Below are 17642 nucleotides of genomic sequence, written 5' to 3'. Positions count from 1 at the left end.
TTTTTTGTTGTGTGTATGTTTGTGTGTGTGAGTATGGATTCACACATGTCACAGCAAGCATTTTATCCATGCAGACATCTTCCAAGCCCCAGGGAACAGACTGTTAAATGACACTTGTCAAAAAAAAAAAAAAGTCAAGTAGGAGAGACGTTAGGGAGGAGAGCACAGCATGTGCAATGGCCCTGGGGAAAGGATCGAGATAGGAGTGAGCAGAAGACAGTGAAGAGAAGAAGAGGCTTGGTAGGAGAATAGTATAAGGGATTCTGACCTTGTTGTAAGTCTTGTCTATACCTGTGAGGAAGAGAAGTTTGGCCAAGAAGAGACATAAGCAGAGATGGAGGTGGAGGTAGGTGTTGTGGTTCTGGATGGCACGACATAGCAGGAAGGTGGTGATGGTCAAGAACAGGCACAGCAGGGAGATGATGGACCCCATGTGGCTAATTATGTACAAGGAGAACTCCATCTGTTAGGAAGAAGATCCACTGTTTGCTTCAAACAGAATCAAAAACCATTCCTCCCCCTGAGCAGGAAAAAATTACCCAGACCTCTTTGAGTTGGTAGCACAGTCTCAGAAGCTTTTCTCTTGACAATCATCATAACCTGCATGTTGCCCATGCTCCTTACACATCCACTGGTAACCCTCAGTGCTCATACCCACATCTGGCATATCCACCAACTTCCATGTTACTGAGGTTGAACATCTCCAAACTACACTTCCCAGAATACCTTGCCATTGAGTTTCTGCTTGTAAAGCAGATTATCCATTGAGATAGTTATGAAAGTCTGAAAAAGAAGAAAATAGTACCTTCCTGCAGATAAAAGTGCACTATGGATGGATTCCACATTCCAAATATCAAATCCTAACTGCATAGCAGAAGAGTGGGCATGATATCAACAATTTATGTTTGTGTATGTGTGTGTGCACACTGCCCATATAGACACACATGTACGTGCATGCATGTGGAAATCAGAGGTCAATAGCATCATATATCTTCCTCAAACACTTTACACTGTATTTTTGACTCAGACTTTCTCACTGAACCTAAACCTGACAGTTCAGGCTAAAATAGATGGCCAGAAAGCACTAGTCTCTTGTCTCTACCTCCCTGGCACTGGGATTACAAATTTGTGACTCCACACTCATCACCTTATGTGGGTACCAGAGATCCCAACTCAGGTTCGCATACTTGTGTGCAAGAACTTTACCTACTGAACAATCTCCCCACCCTGATAAGCACTTTCTGATTTCTGGATTAAGCTGAGGAGGAGGGATGACCTTGAAGGTAAAAATCCAAGGCTCAGCCTTCAAACTTCAACACCTCTATCTCCTTTCAGCAATATTGTGAGCCACCACCTACCCATATGAATCCCTACTTGAAATAGATGAAGTCAAGCACTCGATTACAAACCAAATGCTAATTGTAAGACCCTACTGCCAATGATACTGTATTCTAATTGGTACAAAACATAAAGAGAACTAGCTGGAATCTGGAAGAGAGTCAGTCCCCAGACAGTTAGTTTTTCAGGTGCCAGAAGGTGCTCAATGAGCGACTTAGGGAAAATGGCAAACATCTATCCAAGAAACTCATCTTCTATGCTACTGAGCAGCAAAAAACATGACATAATGCTCACCCAAGTGCAATAGTGGCACACAGCCATAATGGGTAACCAACTGCTCTTGAATGGACTAACAGATCTTCTCAGTGGAACAAAACCCATAGCTGGAACTGGGAAACAAGTCAGAATCATATCCAAAAAAATGAGTTAACTCTCCACTATCAAGCTCCCACAAATCTTGGCCTACAAGAGGTTCTACAACTATTGAATTTTCTCTGAACTAATAATGGTTATCTCATTTATCCAGTCCTGACTTCAGTCTCCATTGCAGAATCTGCTTTTCTTTGCCATATAGATGCAGAACCTAAGATGAGAATCAGCCCATGACACTCACCAGGGCCCCAACAGAAACCAAGAGTAATTGGGAAAATGAGTAAGAGTGCTGCTTTCTTGGTGAACCTGGTACCAGCATAAGTGTGAAGTAGATAGACACGAAAAACAATCACATCCTACCAAACCAGAGATACAGAGACACAGAGACACCCAAGACCTCTCAAATGTAGCAGACCTAAAATGAACCCAACATGGCTCAGGGATATTCACGGAACAATGGGTGGAAACATTGTTAGATCCACAAGTTGGGAAGTTATGCACAGAGACATTGCCTGTTCACCATAACTGATGGCTATCCTCACAAAGCATGACCCACAATCCCCGTGGGGATATCTGACATTCCCAATGAGGAGGGTCCCTTTGGAGGGGGGAGGAGGCTAAGGATGATATCAACATGTGCAGTTTACACACTGAATATGGGAATAACTAATGAAGAAAAAAAAAGTACCTGAAGTCATTGCCACTTGTTTGCTGAAGCCCAGACATGAAGACATGAGATGCTCCAACTTCAGGGAGTGGAATATGACAAACCTGTTTTACTGTGCCATTTACTCATGGTTAATTTTTAAATCTGTGGTACATTTAAATGAGTTCCTGTCTGTTAAAGATAATATCAGCCAGTATAGCATGAGCTCCTCTAGACATTGTCTAAGGATGGTTAAAAACTGGCATGATTTTGCAAGTTTACAGGTGTTAAGAGTTTGGATTAAATGCATAGCTGCTCTAACCTCTTTGCAAGGGGAATATTAATAATAACTTTTTATGTGGTTGCTTCAGAAAGATTAAATTAAGAAGAAGAAGAAGAAGGCATTTATCAATATGGTCTGTGACATATCGAGCCTATAAATATTAGTTATCATTGTTAATTTTCTTGTTCTGTTTTTAGAGAAACAAGCTGGGTTCCACTGCAATGGTTGAGTAACATATTCAAGAAAAGTGGGATCTGAAGAGATTCAGATGGTTCTGGAACCTCCAACATTCTTGCTCTATACTCAGTTCTTCTAAGTCCTGAGCTCAAAGTCTTCTCTGTAGCAATTAGTGTCTCCATGACAAGGAAACAGAAGTCATGTTTAGCCTGCTCAGCAAGATACTTCAGAACCAGATACCTTCACTCTATGAAACTAATACATTCATTAGAGCTTACCTCAGGATCCTTGTCCTGTGGCAGCATATGCCATATCTCAGGCATAGAAAGTAGTTACATCTTCCACTTTAACTATTCAATAGCTATAAGTACAGGCAGAACATGTTACTAGTCTTTAAAACAATACCAAGTAACTTACAAACAAACTAATTAATTCAACCTAGAAATTTTCAGAAAAGGACACGTGAGATCCCATGCAGCCTTAGCACCTGTGTTTGTAAACATCTTTGGTTAGTTTTGATACCTGTCTGGGTACCAATTACTCAGAGAATATTGGAAACAGAAACACAAAACTTGAAATTATTTTTTTCTTTTCAGATGACAACCATTGTTTGAGCATCAGGCTGTACCCTTAAGTAGGGAATATGTCTTAAGAGCTAATTTTGTTGTAAGCACTGGACTTAAGATGCCAGAAATGAGACAGTTACTTTACATACAATAGAGCAGAATCTGGTCTTATTTGAGCTAAAACAGCTAGGTAAATTCTAACACCACCCTTGACAAATCTCTTGTAAATGAAAAAAATAATTGGAAACCAGATTTTAGTTTAATCTTGATAGCTATTAATTTTTTGTAATAGGAATTTTTATTAACATGAAAAATGTATATTTCACCCATGAATTAAATTTGACAAAACTCAAGCAAGATATCCCAACATATTTACCTAACAGGAACATAAAGATTATAGTGACTGAAATTAAATTACTTAGAGCATCCTTGAGAATTTATAACATTTGAAAAATCTTTAACTTTAGGCATGGTATAGGTTTAGCCTGAAAATTCTTTCCTACAAATGCACACCTTTATCCACATACTTTAACGTTCTGATCTAAATACCATTCCAAAAGCATTTTTAATTAGCATTTTATGTCCAGCATTGAAAAGTTCCTTCCCAGCTTCTTCATTCTACTCATCTTACCCCATAATTAACCATGCTTTTTATAAGACTATTGAGAGTAACTACACCAAAGTTATTAATCCTATTACTCACTGACAAGCATGTAGTCTAGATTAAAGACAATTCATATTATTGATTCCTCTAACACACTTGGAAATGATTTTATCAGGATTAACTAAGGCAAATTTTGTTCCTGTCTTGAGGCCATTAATCCCAGCACTCAGGAGGCAGAGGTAGGAGGATCACCATGAGTTTGAGGGCACCCGGAGACTATGTAGAGAATTCCAGGTCAGCCTGAGCTAAAATGAGACCCTACCTCAAAAAAAAAGAAAGAAATATGTGGGATTATAGCTAGTGATCATATATTATTGGCAAAAAAAAATCAGCTAAAAGTATCTGAGTGTAATCACAGCACTCTGGAGGGAGTAGCAGGAGGATCCTGAGTTCGTCAGCTTGGGCTACATGGTCTGAGCTTCTCTTGAAAACTAAACAATGTGAGAGAAAGAGGAGGGCAAGGAAGAAATAGAAGAAGAGAGGGAGGAGGGAAGAAACAGAAAGAGACAGAAATTGAAATCCGATTAGAAGCAAGTAAGATGACAAAAGATAGCCATAAACTGTGATGGTTTGAATGTGAAATGCCCCCACACACTGAGCCTCACGTGTTGTGAGTGCTTGGTCTCCACTTGGCAATGTGGGTGGTGGAGTCAGGCTGGAATTGTGTTGTTAAGGATGGACCTTGAGGTTCATAGTCCAACTCACTGGGGTTCAGAACAACTCAGACCACATCCTTCCCCTTGGTGTGCAGATGTGACCAAGGCTTCTTGCTCATTCTTCCTGTCATGCTTTTCCTGCCATGATAAAAATTCCTTGAAATTCTATGTTGAAATTATTCCTTTCTTCCCAAAAGCTGCTTCTGGCTGGGTGCTTTGTCCCAACACTACAAATGTCACTGCCTGAATGTCAAGCTGTGTCCACCCTCTGTGAATGCCATTATTTTCCTCTGTCATCATGGAGATTCCCCTCTCCATAAGCCAAATCAAACCCATTTTTCCCCAAAGCTTCTCTTGGTCAGGTGATTTTTTCTGCAACAATGCAAATCTGACTGCAACACCAGGAAGTAAAGCAGGAATCACTGGAGAGAAGACATGCTCTCAGATGAGTGACATAAAATGGCATTATTTTCAGCAGCAAAGAAAGAAACAACAAGAGAAAATGGAGCAGCAACCCTAAACAGGACATTCATGTCATCTCCTCGAAGGCTCAGGGACATTGGAGGAGGCAAAAGGGATGTGAGAGCTGGAGAATGAGGGGAATGTTATGGAACACTGTCTCCTGGAAGGGACTGGCTCATGACATTCATGACCTCACAGACTGGCCCTGTCAACATTCCATCATGGGAGAAGGAGGAGCTCATGAAGCCCCACCTTCCCTGAGGGTTTACTGGCAGTTAACAGTTGTTAGGGGGAGGGCTCACTAGGACCTACCCTACATGGGAGTGAAGGCAGATAGTAGTGGCTGGTGCAGGGGAGACATTTTCTTCAGTGCTGTGCCCACTGGTAAGTTGCCCAGGCTCCTGTAAATAACCCCACCCATGCTCATGGAAACAACCCTATGTGTGGCCACTAAAAAAGACATGGAAATAAGAGGGAGGCCAGTAGCAAAGAAGTGACTTGGCAGAAGTGGGAGGTAAAGTAGAGAAGGTAATGTGGTTGAATATGTTCAACATGCATTGTATACAAGAGATTATTTTAAAAATAATGTTAACAACATTTACTGAAATGAATCCAGTGAAAACTAAAAGGAAGGAAGTGAGTGGAGCAGAACCAGAGAGACTGAGCCATGGAGCCTAGCCTCGCGCAGGGAGCTGTCTCTGCACATGCGGACTGCAGCAACCCAGAGCCTCAAAACCTCCACCACTCTTCAACTTCAGTACCAAACCAGTTAGAGCAGAATTAGAGTTGAGTGCCAATTATAAAACCACACTGTCCTCCCTTACTGGTGATAATACCAGCTCCAACTAAGCTACGTGGGCACAAAAAGAAGACATGAAATTAGGAGATGGATGTGGGAAGAAGAAAATGTTCAGGAGGAGTGAGATGGGCAGATGGTAGTTTAAATAGATGGCCCCCAATATTGTCAATGTTTTATTGCTTTGTAGTTTACTCCTGCAGCCACCTGCTGAAGACTGTGTCACTGGGTGGATGTTAGGGTCCAGCCCTAAGGTATGGACTGCTACAGGGAGGAAGCAGGCTAGTGGAAATAAAAATGATTAAATATGTTGTATGCATAAAATCATCAAAAACAAAAATTCTTATTAATTTTTTTAAAGAAGAAAATCACATTGTAGAGAGAGATAGAAAACAACAGAAAACATAAAACAAAAGCTCCAAATGGGGAACTCATGACTGGGCACAACTGCAGTCCAAGCAGTCAGGAATCCTGGGATGGCAAAATATTCATGTATGGGGGAATCTTGGAAGGAATCCTTGGATGGCATAATATTCAGATGTGGAAAATCTTGTCAGGAATTCTTGGATGGCATATTATTCAGGGGTCGGAAAATCCTGTCAGGAATCCTGGGATGGCATAATAATCAGCTGTGGGAAAATACTGTCAGGAACCCTATGATGGGATAATATTCAGGTGTGGGAACTTCCTCCCCCCTTCTGGGCTTTTGGATTAGGCAAACAGTGAGAAGCCCTCCTGAGTTAATAGCCAGGTGGCTCTAGGCAAACAAGCTCATTTCACAGCCTAGTCTAGAAACACAGGTCAAGAGTCAGGTGATTATACTCTGAGAGCAGGCCTGCAGAAGTCCTCTAGCTACATGTATAACAGAGTCATATATAGCCCAAATTGGCCTCAAATTCAGTACATATTTGAGCATCATCTTAAAGTCCTAATACTAATGTTTCTACCTCCCAAGTGCTGGGATGACAGACATACACCACTATGCCAAGTTTGTGAGATGCTGGGAATGGAACCCAGGGTTTCTGAGTGCTAGGAAAAGGCTCTGCCCGCTGAGACACAGTCCCAGTTATAAAGAAGAGGGACATCTTTTGTCAGATTCAAGAAGTATTCCAGAGTGGACAATGGGTCTGAATCATAGACTTGAGTGAAAGTCAGTAGTTCCCCAGAAGTAGGATGAGCAATGGCATGGGTTAAGATTCCAGAGTCTGAGGAGTTACATCATTGTTAAATCAGAATTCCATCATGTATAGGAGAGGGAAACAAATTCCAGACCCTCTTTTGGGTGAGGGGCCAGGATCAGGGAAATGTTAGCTGGCAGCTGGATGAAATACCTGAAGATAGAAAAGCAGATTAAAACAAGCCCTGAGTGAGCCACAAACACACCCACTGGTTGCAGGGAAAATCAAACAGAGAAGTGAGAGGCCACTGAGGCCTGCTGTATCAGAAGATGTGACCCCAAAAGCTACAAAAGAAAGCAGTACAGATCCCAGATCTATCCCATCCCAGCAAATGAATCCTTCAGAGGAAAACACAACCTTGGTCTTCTTTATCTCTCTCTCTCTCTCTCTCTCTCCCTCTCTCTCCCATTCTCTCTCTCCCCCCCCCCCTCTCTCTCTTTTATTTTCCTGAGGTAGGGTCTTACTCTAGCCCAGGCTCACCTGAAATTCACTACGTAGTCTCAGGCTGGCTTGAACTCACAGGGACCTTCCTACCTCTGCCTCCTGAGTGCTGGGTGTGTGCATGCACTACCACACCCACATTTGTGTCATTTTTTTAAAATTTAATTTCTTAGTTTTCTTTTCAGCAAATACAGGCAGTTTGGTACCATTGTTTAGGCTCACCCATGATCTACCCCCTCCCAATGGACCCTCCTTGTGGATGTAGATGGGTCGTGCATTGTGGAGTTAGCCCACAGTTATTGGTATGATAAATGTCTCTGCATATCATGACCTAACATGTGACTCTGACATTCTTTCTGCCCCCTCTTCTGCAAAATTTCCCTGAGCCATGTTTGGTTCATTTGTGTCATTTTTTAAAATAAACCTGACAAGACCAAATGAAGCATGGAAAGTCATGGCATATGGCTATCCAGAAATTAACAATTCTACAGCAGTGAATTACTGTAAACGAGTTCCAGATGCATGTGTCACCTTGTGCATCTGGCATACGTGGGTCCTAAGAATCGAATCTGGATCCTTTGGTTTTGTTGGCAAGCACTTTACCTGCTAAGCCATCTCTCCAGCCCCTCTCCTTTTTTGTGAAAGAGATTTTTATTGAATCATAAGAGAAATAGCACATAAGATGCTCAGGGGATAACATACTCTAGGCTCCAGCTAGTCTACATTTCACCAATCAGACAGGGCTAAGATACATGACTACTTTTTCAGAATGTAGTTCTATAGCTGTTAATAATATTTGGATTAAGTTATCCAGGACAGGTTACAACTGTGATGATAATTTGTGACCCAATTTGCAATTTGTTCACAAATTAAAGTTCTCAATGAAAAATGAAAATTCCAAAGGGTAAGGATGCATTAAATATAAGATACTTAAGAAAAGCTTTCTCTCTGTTTCTTCATCTCTTAAGTAAGAACAGTGGTACTTATGGTTGTTACAAGATTTAAATATGCTAACACAGATAAAGGTCCTGGCTTATAATATGCTCAGTACATTGTGGTTTACATTGTTCATCTCAAAGACATTTGGCTTCCTCCTGCTTAGACTATGTCATTTCAAATGCAGTAGAGCTCTATTAGGTGACATCTGCCTTCATCATGTTCTATTGGATAGGTCAATTTGTAGTTCTTATTTGTACAGAGAACTCACTTATGTAATATGGTAGATATGCCTCTGTTCCTTGTCATGTAGTAAATTTTTTCAATAATTGTTATCTCTTGATCTTATTTCATAAAACAAAGAAGCAAACTTTTACCTAATGAACAAATTTAGCAAAACTTGTCTATTCTCAAAGCATACTAATTTTAACTTTTTCATTTTTACTATTAATTTTAATTTTTTATTAGCTATGTACATATTCAGTGTGTAAATAGCACATGTTGGTACCATCCTTACTCTCATGCCAGTGCCCCCTCCAAAGGGACCCAACTTTTTGGGGATGCCAGTTATCCCCATGGGGATTGTGGGTCATGAATTATGGGGGTAGCCATCAGTTATGGGGAAGAAGCAGTTTCTGTGTACAATGTCCCAACTTGTGGATCCAACAATCTTTCTGTCCCCTCTTCCTTGACATGGTCATGGAATTTGGACCATGTTGGGATTTTTTTTAGGTCTACGTCAGTGATGACATCTTTGGAGCCTCTGTGTCTCTGGATCTCTGGTTTGGTAGGTGTTGATTGTTCTCTGTGTCTATCTCCTTCACCCTTGTGCTGATACCAGGTTCACCAAGAAAGCAGCATTCTTGCTTATCTCCCCAATTACTCTATTATTTAAGCTAGGGCTCTGGTGAGGTGCCCTGGGCTGACTCTGTCCTCAAGTTCTGCATCCATCTGAGAAAGAGAAGCAGACTTTCCAGTGGACAGTTAAGTCAGCACTGGATAAATGGGATAACCATTATTAGTTTAGGGAGAATTTAATAGGTGTGTAGATCCTCTTGTAGCCCAAGATTGGTTGGAGCTTGATATTGGAGAACAAAGTTGTTATTTAGATATGATTCTGACTTATTTTCCAGTTTCAGATAGGGGTTCCGTTCCACCGAGAAGATCTGTTAGCCAATCCAAAATGAATTGGTTAACCACTATGGCTGTGTGCCACTATTGCATTGGGTGAGCATCGCATTAGGTAGTTTGCTGCTGAGTAGACTCGAGTCCTTGTTGGCCATTTTCCCCCAGTAGCTCATGTAGCACCTTCTGGCACTAGATGAGCTGACCATTGGGGGACTTTCAGCCCCTCTCTTCTATTTTAATTTAATTTATTTTTTATTGACAACTTCCATAACTGTAGAAAATAACCCATGGTAATTCCCTCCCTCAGCCCACTTTCCCCTTTGAAGCCCCACTCTCCATCATACACTTTTCCCTCTCAATCAGTTTCTCTTTCATTTTAATATCATCATCTTGTCCACCTGTTGTGATGGACTTCTGTAGGTAGTGTCAGGCACCGTGAGGTCATGGATATCTAAGCATTTTGTATCTGGAGGAGTGTATTGTAAGGAATACTACCCTTCCTTTGACTTTGACATTCTTTCTGTCACCTCTTCTAAATGAACCCTGAGCCTTGGAAGGTATGATAGAGATATTTCAGCACTGAGCACTCCTCCATTACTTCTCAGCACTGTGGTGCCTTCTGAGTCATCCCAAGGTCATTGCCATCTTTAAAGAGAAGATTTTCTAACCAAAAGTGAGAGTAGCATTAATAAATGGGTAAGAACATTAAGAGAAGTGCTTACAAAGCAGTATGGTGAACACAGTGAACACATTTAGCCAGACACCACACCCCTAGGGCTCTTGACTACCCCTGTTGTAGGTTTTCATTGTCAGGGATACATTTCCTCCCATGGAGCTGGCCTCCAGACCAATTAGAGAGTAGCTGGTTTCTCCCATAACAGACATGCCACTATTGAACTCGTTGGCTCATTTTGCCTGGCTCACCAAATTTAAGGCTTGTAGTGTCCACTGTTGAGTATCTCTACTGATGATTTCTCTTTCTCACATTAAACTGCATGCAGCATAGATTTTTCCAGCTTTCTGTCAGCTTGTATACATGGAAGAGGTTATCAGCTCAGTTCCAGCAGGGTATCTCAGTGACCTTGCAGCCCAAGTATGTGGAGTTGTCAGCAATAGGGTCTTACCATCTATTCCTGGTGGAAAACCAAGTGCCTAGGCAATGGCCTGTAATGTTTTAGGAGCATCAGAGACCTCCCTGGCCAACAACTCACTGGAAGTTATCCTATCACTGGCACTGAAAATATCTAGAAACAATCTATGGCTTCTGAGTGACCCATTGTACAAAAATGTAGGCTTCCATATGACTTATTTATAGCCTCTTAGGTTTTTATCAGCCCTCCCTCCTCCCTTCCTTGACTCAACCTCTTCCCCTGACCTCCCTTAGTCCTTTTCACCCTCATTAGTCTGTTCTTCTGCTTAAATATATACTCTAACATCCTATGAAGTCTCTCCTCCCCGTCTATTCCTTTTATATCCCCTTTCCAGCTTACTGACCTCTGTTACTGAGTTTTATTCCTGCTCACATAGGCTTTCGATCATTTGCAGCTAGGATCCACATATGAGAGAGAACATGTGACAATTTGGCTTTCTGGGCCTGGGTTACCTCAAGTAAGTTGACTTCACAAATATTACATAAGTCTAACTAGCATGTCTGCCATGTAGCTTAACTCCTGCTGCACTCAAACAAGCTGACATATACATGTTATTTTTCTTGGTTCATACATGTACATGATTTTGGATAGCTATGCTCCTCCCACTGCTGTGACCCATCTCACTTCTGACTTCTTTTACTTAGCTACTACCCAGTCTTCACTCTTAGACTTTGATGACCCTGAAGGTCACCTACATTTCATATCTATGATCCCTTAGAAACTGATTTTTAGTTGTTTTCAGTTTTAGACAAAAAAATGTTGAAAAAATGTCCTCCTATAATACTAATATCCCATGACAAATGGATGTTCAATTTTGTTAACATATTTATGAATTTTGATAAACTATTATCTCATATACATATAAATATAGACATATAGATAGATAATAGGTGGGTGGATGGATGGATAGATAGATAGATAGATAGATAGATAGATAGATAGATAGATAGATAGATAGATAGATGTAACACTATTTTGAGAACTTTATGGGAGAATTTAGGGTAATCATTAATCTACTTAAGAACTAGATTTGCTGTTTTTTCCTAAAATATTTTACATGCTTCATATTTCAATATTTTTTTAGATTTGGGTCTGTGATGCAAACTATATGAGACTCAGCCATGTGTCATTTGCTCCTGTCTTCAATGGTTACAAAGTCACATTCTTCCTTTTGTTTATACTTCAGCTTATCCACTCCACAGGTATTTTCTCCCAGATCAGATATAGAAATTGTCTGTATATATTCCTGCCATTGCCTCTCTAGGCTTCATTTGTTACATCTTTAACCAATACAGTGATATGATTATAAAGGCAATCAGTTATATATTGCATCAGCCTCAGTGTGGTAGAACTACAGAAGCCTGCCACAGCTTCTGACTTACTACATACGGGCTGGGGATCAGAGCAATGTACCTGAACTTGAGCAGTGAGTGCTTTATTCACTGAGCCATCTCTACAGGCCCTCAAATAACTTTAACTTTTGAAAATTTTTGTTTAATTTAACAAATTTTACTTGAGATATGTGTGTATTGAGTACTGATATACCCACTGGTAACTTGTCCATGCTCCTATATTAACCCACATGTGTGCTCATGCAAGCAACTCTAGTAAAACTCGAGTGTCACATACACAAATACACACAAAGACATGGAAATAGAAGAGTGGTTAGTTGGAATCTAAAAAAGTGTCACTTGAAGGGAGAAAGAGAATGTAAAAAGAGGTGATTATGTCCAAATATCTATGACTGGGGAGTTGGCTCAGTAAGTGATAGTGCTTTCTTGCAAAGTCTGCCAGCCCGAGTTGAATTCCCCTGTACCCATTTAAAGTCATGTGCACAAAGTAGCACATGCATGTGAAATTTGTTTGCAGTAGCCAGAGGACCTGGCACCGTCATTCTCTCTTACTCTGTCTTTGTGTGTGTGTGTGTGTGTGTGTGTGTGTGTGTGTGATACCATCACTCTCTCTCTCTCTCTTGCTACATTTGGGACTTCTGTCATTGCAACAAAATAAATATTATTTATAAAAATTATATGTACTCCAAATATTCCTAATGAAAAATTAAAGGTAATCAGTGGTCTACAGTTGTTCTTAACAAACTATCACTATGATATGATTGGTGATACATTTTTATATAAAATAAGGTGGACAATCATTCATAATTCAAACTTTTCTGATGTTTATAGTCAACTTCTTATACATTCAATATAGGACTTTTTACTACAAATATTCCATATATATATAAATATGCCATCAGTCATGGAAATAATTGTATTCATTCATATGCTTCTTTTGCATAATAACTACATTAGGTGGCACATTTATTTTTATAGTAATGTGATTCATTGAGACTGTGTGTATATACGTGCATTGAATATGAAAGTACATATCCACAACTTCTCCTTCTTACCCTGCATCTCTTCTCTGTCTCTGTTGTACTGTGACCCTGGCTTTATGGAACTTCTACTGTTATCTGATTACATAGTATTAATATCCCACTTTCAGTATTCAGGAAGAAACTTGAAAACTGGTGCTTTTGTGTCTGGCTCATTGATTTAGCCTCTGAAGACTTGACTCAATCTTCTTGCATATGACAGGAATTTATTACTATTCATTTCTAAAGAGAAATGTTAAGTATATGCACTATATTTTAGTCAACCATTCATGTGAACATAGGTGCAAATGTGGACTGCTTTACCTAGCAATGAGCATGCAGGTGCTTTTGATGTGTGCTGACTTTATTTACTGTATGTTTATACTCTGTAGTGACACAATTGCCTCAGATAATTTTCTTTTTACTTTAGTTGTAGTCACAATGTAGGTACTGATAGTGACATGAACTAATTACACAAAAAACATATAATATTTTAGTTTTTCCTCATGTTCTCACTAGTGTTTATTGATTGTCATTTGGACATTGCACTCATATTCCCTTCAGTGAAATAGAGTCTTAATTCTGCTTTGCTTTGCTTTGCATTTTCATGACTACCCAACACTTTATAATCTTTTTTATTTTTATTTATATATTTGAGAGAGAAAGAAAGACAATGAGAAAGAGGCAGAGGAAAAGAGAGAAGGTGAATAGAGAATGGGTGTACCAGGACCTCCACAACTGCAAGAGAACTCCAGACACGTGGGTACTGGGGAACAGAAGTAGGGTCTTTGGCTTTGCAGGCAGATGCCTTTACCACTAAGTCATCTGTACAGCTCCTTGATTATTTTTATTAGCATATTATTGTATTTCTCTTGAAATGTGTCTGCTTCTTTGATTACCCACTTATTGATTTAATTGTCTCTTTTGTGGCAAATAGTTGATAGTTTCTTTTATCTCCAGCTTTCTCCCTCCACAAGATGGTTAAGAAGAAAAAAGAAAAAAGCTTTCCCCATTCTCTGTCTCTTTACTCTATTCAATGTTTATATTGCTGTGCAGGAGTTTCTACTTCAAGTATTCACATGTCAATTTTGCTTTAAATTCATACCCAGCAATATTGGGCAGGCCAATATGTAATATGTTCTCCATGATTTTCACTGGTAGCCACATAAATTCAGGGATTTCTTAAGCCTTTCAAGTACACGGAGATACACATCTCTTTTCAGTTTTGTTCAAGTGGTTATCTAGTCTTCAGTGATCTATTTCTGAAAGAGGTTATCTCCACTTGAAGGAATGCTTTGACAAGTGATTGAATATTTTAACATTTGTATACAACTTCTATGTTATATTTGTTGTTATATAAGAAATAATATCTGTTATTTTAATTATCTTCATATAAGTGAAAGTATGTACATGTATTTTAGTGGAAGAGTTTAGAGTGTAAAAATAATCACACCTCATAGTTTGCGTAGTAAATAGACTCAAGAATATGTCTAGTTACATACTAATCTGCTTGCTGTGTAATAAGCTTAACATTTTTATACTAGTGGATTTTAATTCTAGTCCATTCAAAATAAATTTTATGTGGATATAGGGGATTGAATTCTTGTTTTCATGAATGCAAGGCCAGCAACTTACCAACTGGGCTATTTCCATGTCCCAAAATCTATTTCCTATTTTCTAAAATTATAATAGCATGAACTGTCCAGGAAATTTTATTACATATCCTTTGACTGAATTAATTTTCTTTACTTTTTCCTACACAAATGCATCAACGCTATACCATTGCTTAAGAATAATATGCAAAGGTGGTTAAGGAAGAGAATTATGGGTATGCTTTCCTAGATATTCCAATACCAAACAGCATTTTAGAGCCTTCTAGTTCACTAATATGCCTACCAAAGTAAAGTGTTGTCCACCTCATTCTGTTCCCTTCTCTTACATACTTTATACATATATGATTGGAGTTTCAGAGCCTGATGTCTCCCCTTTTCCTTTTAATGCAAGTTCAATATAATGCATTTTAATTGAAAATGTTTGTTGTTGCTCAAAGGAAGAATGGTAATTAAGAGAAATCAAATGGGTACTTACAACATTCATGGTAGTTTATTAGCCTAGGAAAATTCTACCACATCAGGCAGCAACTTCTTCCATGAAATATAATTTTAGTTGTACATTGAGTATGAACAAAGTAAGAAATGCCATGAAAAATGTAACTGGATGCCATCAATTAGAAAACTGGACTATCCCTTCATTTCTGGGATGGTGATGGAGTGAGGAATTAAGACTCTTATTTACACAGTGCACTGCATTCCAAAAACTCAAGACTCTAAGTGTCTGGTTGACTTGTGGCCAACATTCAACTTTCTTGCTAACCAAAGGCTCACTTGTCAAGGAGGAAATAAGGTTGTCACTTGTTACTCACAGAGGATTGGTCTTCCAGGACTCTTTGAGGGTACCATGTTGCACAGAGTCCCCATAATAAGACAGGGAGGCATCATATGTCACCCACATGCATCCTCCGGATAGCCTCTAGATCACCCTGCTTTGTGATTCCGAAGGCAATTCAAATGCTGTGCACATACTTATTCCATTCAATTGTACGGAGGCCAATAAGCAAACTTCTGCATTTGCCCAGTACAGGCACAGCTTTCATTCTGAATGTTTCCCATTCAAGGCTGCTTGAATCTGAGGCCATGCAGGCTGATGGTCTCTATGTCCTTGCTTGGTTGTTACTCAAAGAATGAAATTTCAGATTCACAAGCTCTGTTCTCTCCCTAGAAATGCTGATCCCAGAGCTATATCAGTCAGCTTCTGCTTGGTTATGCTACAGTGACAAAAATCTCCCCAAATCTCAGTGGCTTCTAATGAGAAGAGCTTTATTTCCCACCACATTTCGTGTTTGTTGTTACCAGACAGAAAGAACCGTCTCCGTGAGCTATCAGAGGTATGTAAGCTTCCTACAGGAAAGAAAGTGCAAATGACTGGGCACAGTGACACTATGCCACAGGCTCACGCATTTGTCACAGTGCATGGAGATGCCTAAGTTCTATGACGACTGAAGGCCACACTTCAAGACCTCAGTGCTGCTCTGCGTGGGAATCAAGGAAAACAGTAACCTCCCCATATCTTTCCAGGTTTCCTGCTGTCTTCCTGCCACACCCTGTTCTCTGTGATGGCATCTTCTCCTAGCAGCCTCAGGCCTCAGAGCTCCACATTCCTGCTGTGAGGCCTCCGTTCTTCCTCCCATGCCTGCAGCTTTGCTTTCTGCTAGCACAAATCTGGATTCCAAAATAATGCATGGAAATGGCCATTACATGTTCACCCTACCTGAGCAGGTATTTGCATTTTAGCCAGACTGTTTTCCTGACCCAGAACCCATTGTATGATGAGAATCTCAGGCACCCCAACCACTGGTAATGGATGGTAATATGAGAGCCCTAGGCTGGTGGCTCCTCTCTCCCTCCCTCCAGGGAAGCTCTGACTGGCATTTGCCACCTGAGGTGAAGATGTTCATGTCTGTCTCTCTTGCTAGATGAGGAGGTTCTTGCCTGCTCTATGTGTAAAAGTATTGAAGAACGAATACAGGTTTGTTATCTGGGCATTAGAGCAACCCACCCTTGAGCCGTTTGAAAGTCTGGATTTCTTTTGGGTTTGCCCAGTTCTTAGCCCTTCTTCCTAATTCCTCTGAGTGCAGTGGCCTGCATGGCTGCCATATGCTACCAAGACCATCAGAACAAAACTTGTTCCTGCTCAGCCAACCAGGACTCTAAAGGAGTCTTTGCCACAGAGAGAAATGACACTGTGAGGCTGGGACGTGGCTTGCTGGATGAAGTACTTCGCAAATAGAGGTCCTGAGCTCAGATCCCCAGTACTCACGTAAAATGTTGGGCATGGCGGCACCTGCCTGTGATTCCAGTGCTGGGAAGGGGGCAACAGGAAGATGCCAGGGCATGCTAGCCTAGCCACCTTGTCTAGTTGTCAGTGAGTTTCTGTTCAGTGAGAACATTGCCTGTCTCAAAAAATAAGGTGGAGAGTGATGGAGACACTTGGCGTTGAGCTCTGGCCTCCGCAAGTGCACATGCATGGACATTCATGCACATGCACAGGTAGACCACACACACACACAAATACATATAAGAACAGCAGAGGAAGAATGGAAACATTCGTTATTGTGAGAGTGAATGACTGAAATTGGCTGTTTGATGTCATTCTTTCCCCTACTAGAAAAATAAAAACGAGAAAAAAATCTATTTGAAGGAAATATGGCTAGCTGGGATTCACATGTAAAACAGCGAATAGAAAACATAGGAGCCAGGCGTGGTGGCGCACGCCTTTAATCCCAGCACTCGGGAGGCAGAGGTAGGAGGATAGGAGGATAGCCATGAGTTCGAGGCTACCCTGAGACTACATAGTGAATTCCAGGTCAGCCTGAGCCAGAGTGAGACCCTACCTCGAAAAAAAAAAAAGAAAAAGAAAA

At 40.3% G+C, this 17642-nt stretch overlaps 1 pseudogene; it reads left to right on the top strand.

Annotated features, from left to right (window-relative positions):
- The window catches only part of LOC123455044, a 93724-nt pseudogene that overhangs the window by 66545 nt on the left and 9537 nt on the right, over positions 1 to 17642 (top strand).

This window comes from Jaculus jaculus, chromosome 15, assembly GCF_020740685.1.
Source record: "Jaculus jaculus isolate mJacJac1 chromosome 15, mJacJac1.mat.Y.cur, whole genome shotgun sequence".
Taxonomy (NCBI): domain Eukaryota; kingdom Metazoa; phylum Chordata; class Mammalia; order Rodentia; family Dipodidae; genus Jaculus; species Jaculus jaculus.
This window is presented reverse-complemented; position numbering and strand designations above follow the sequence as displayed.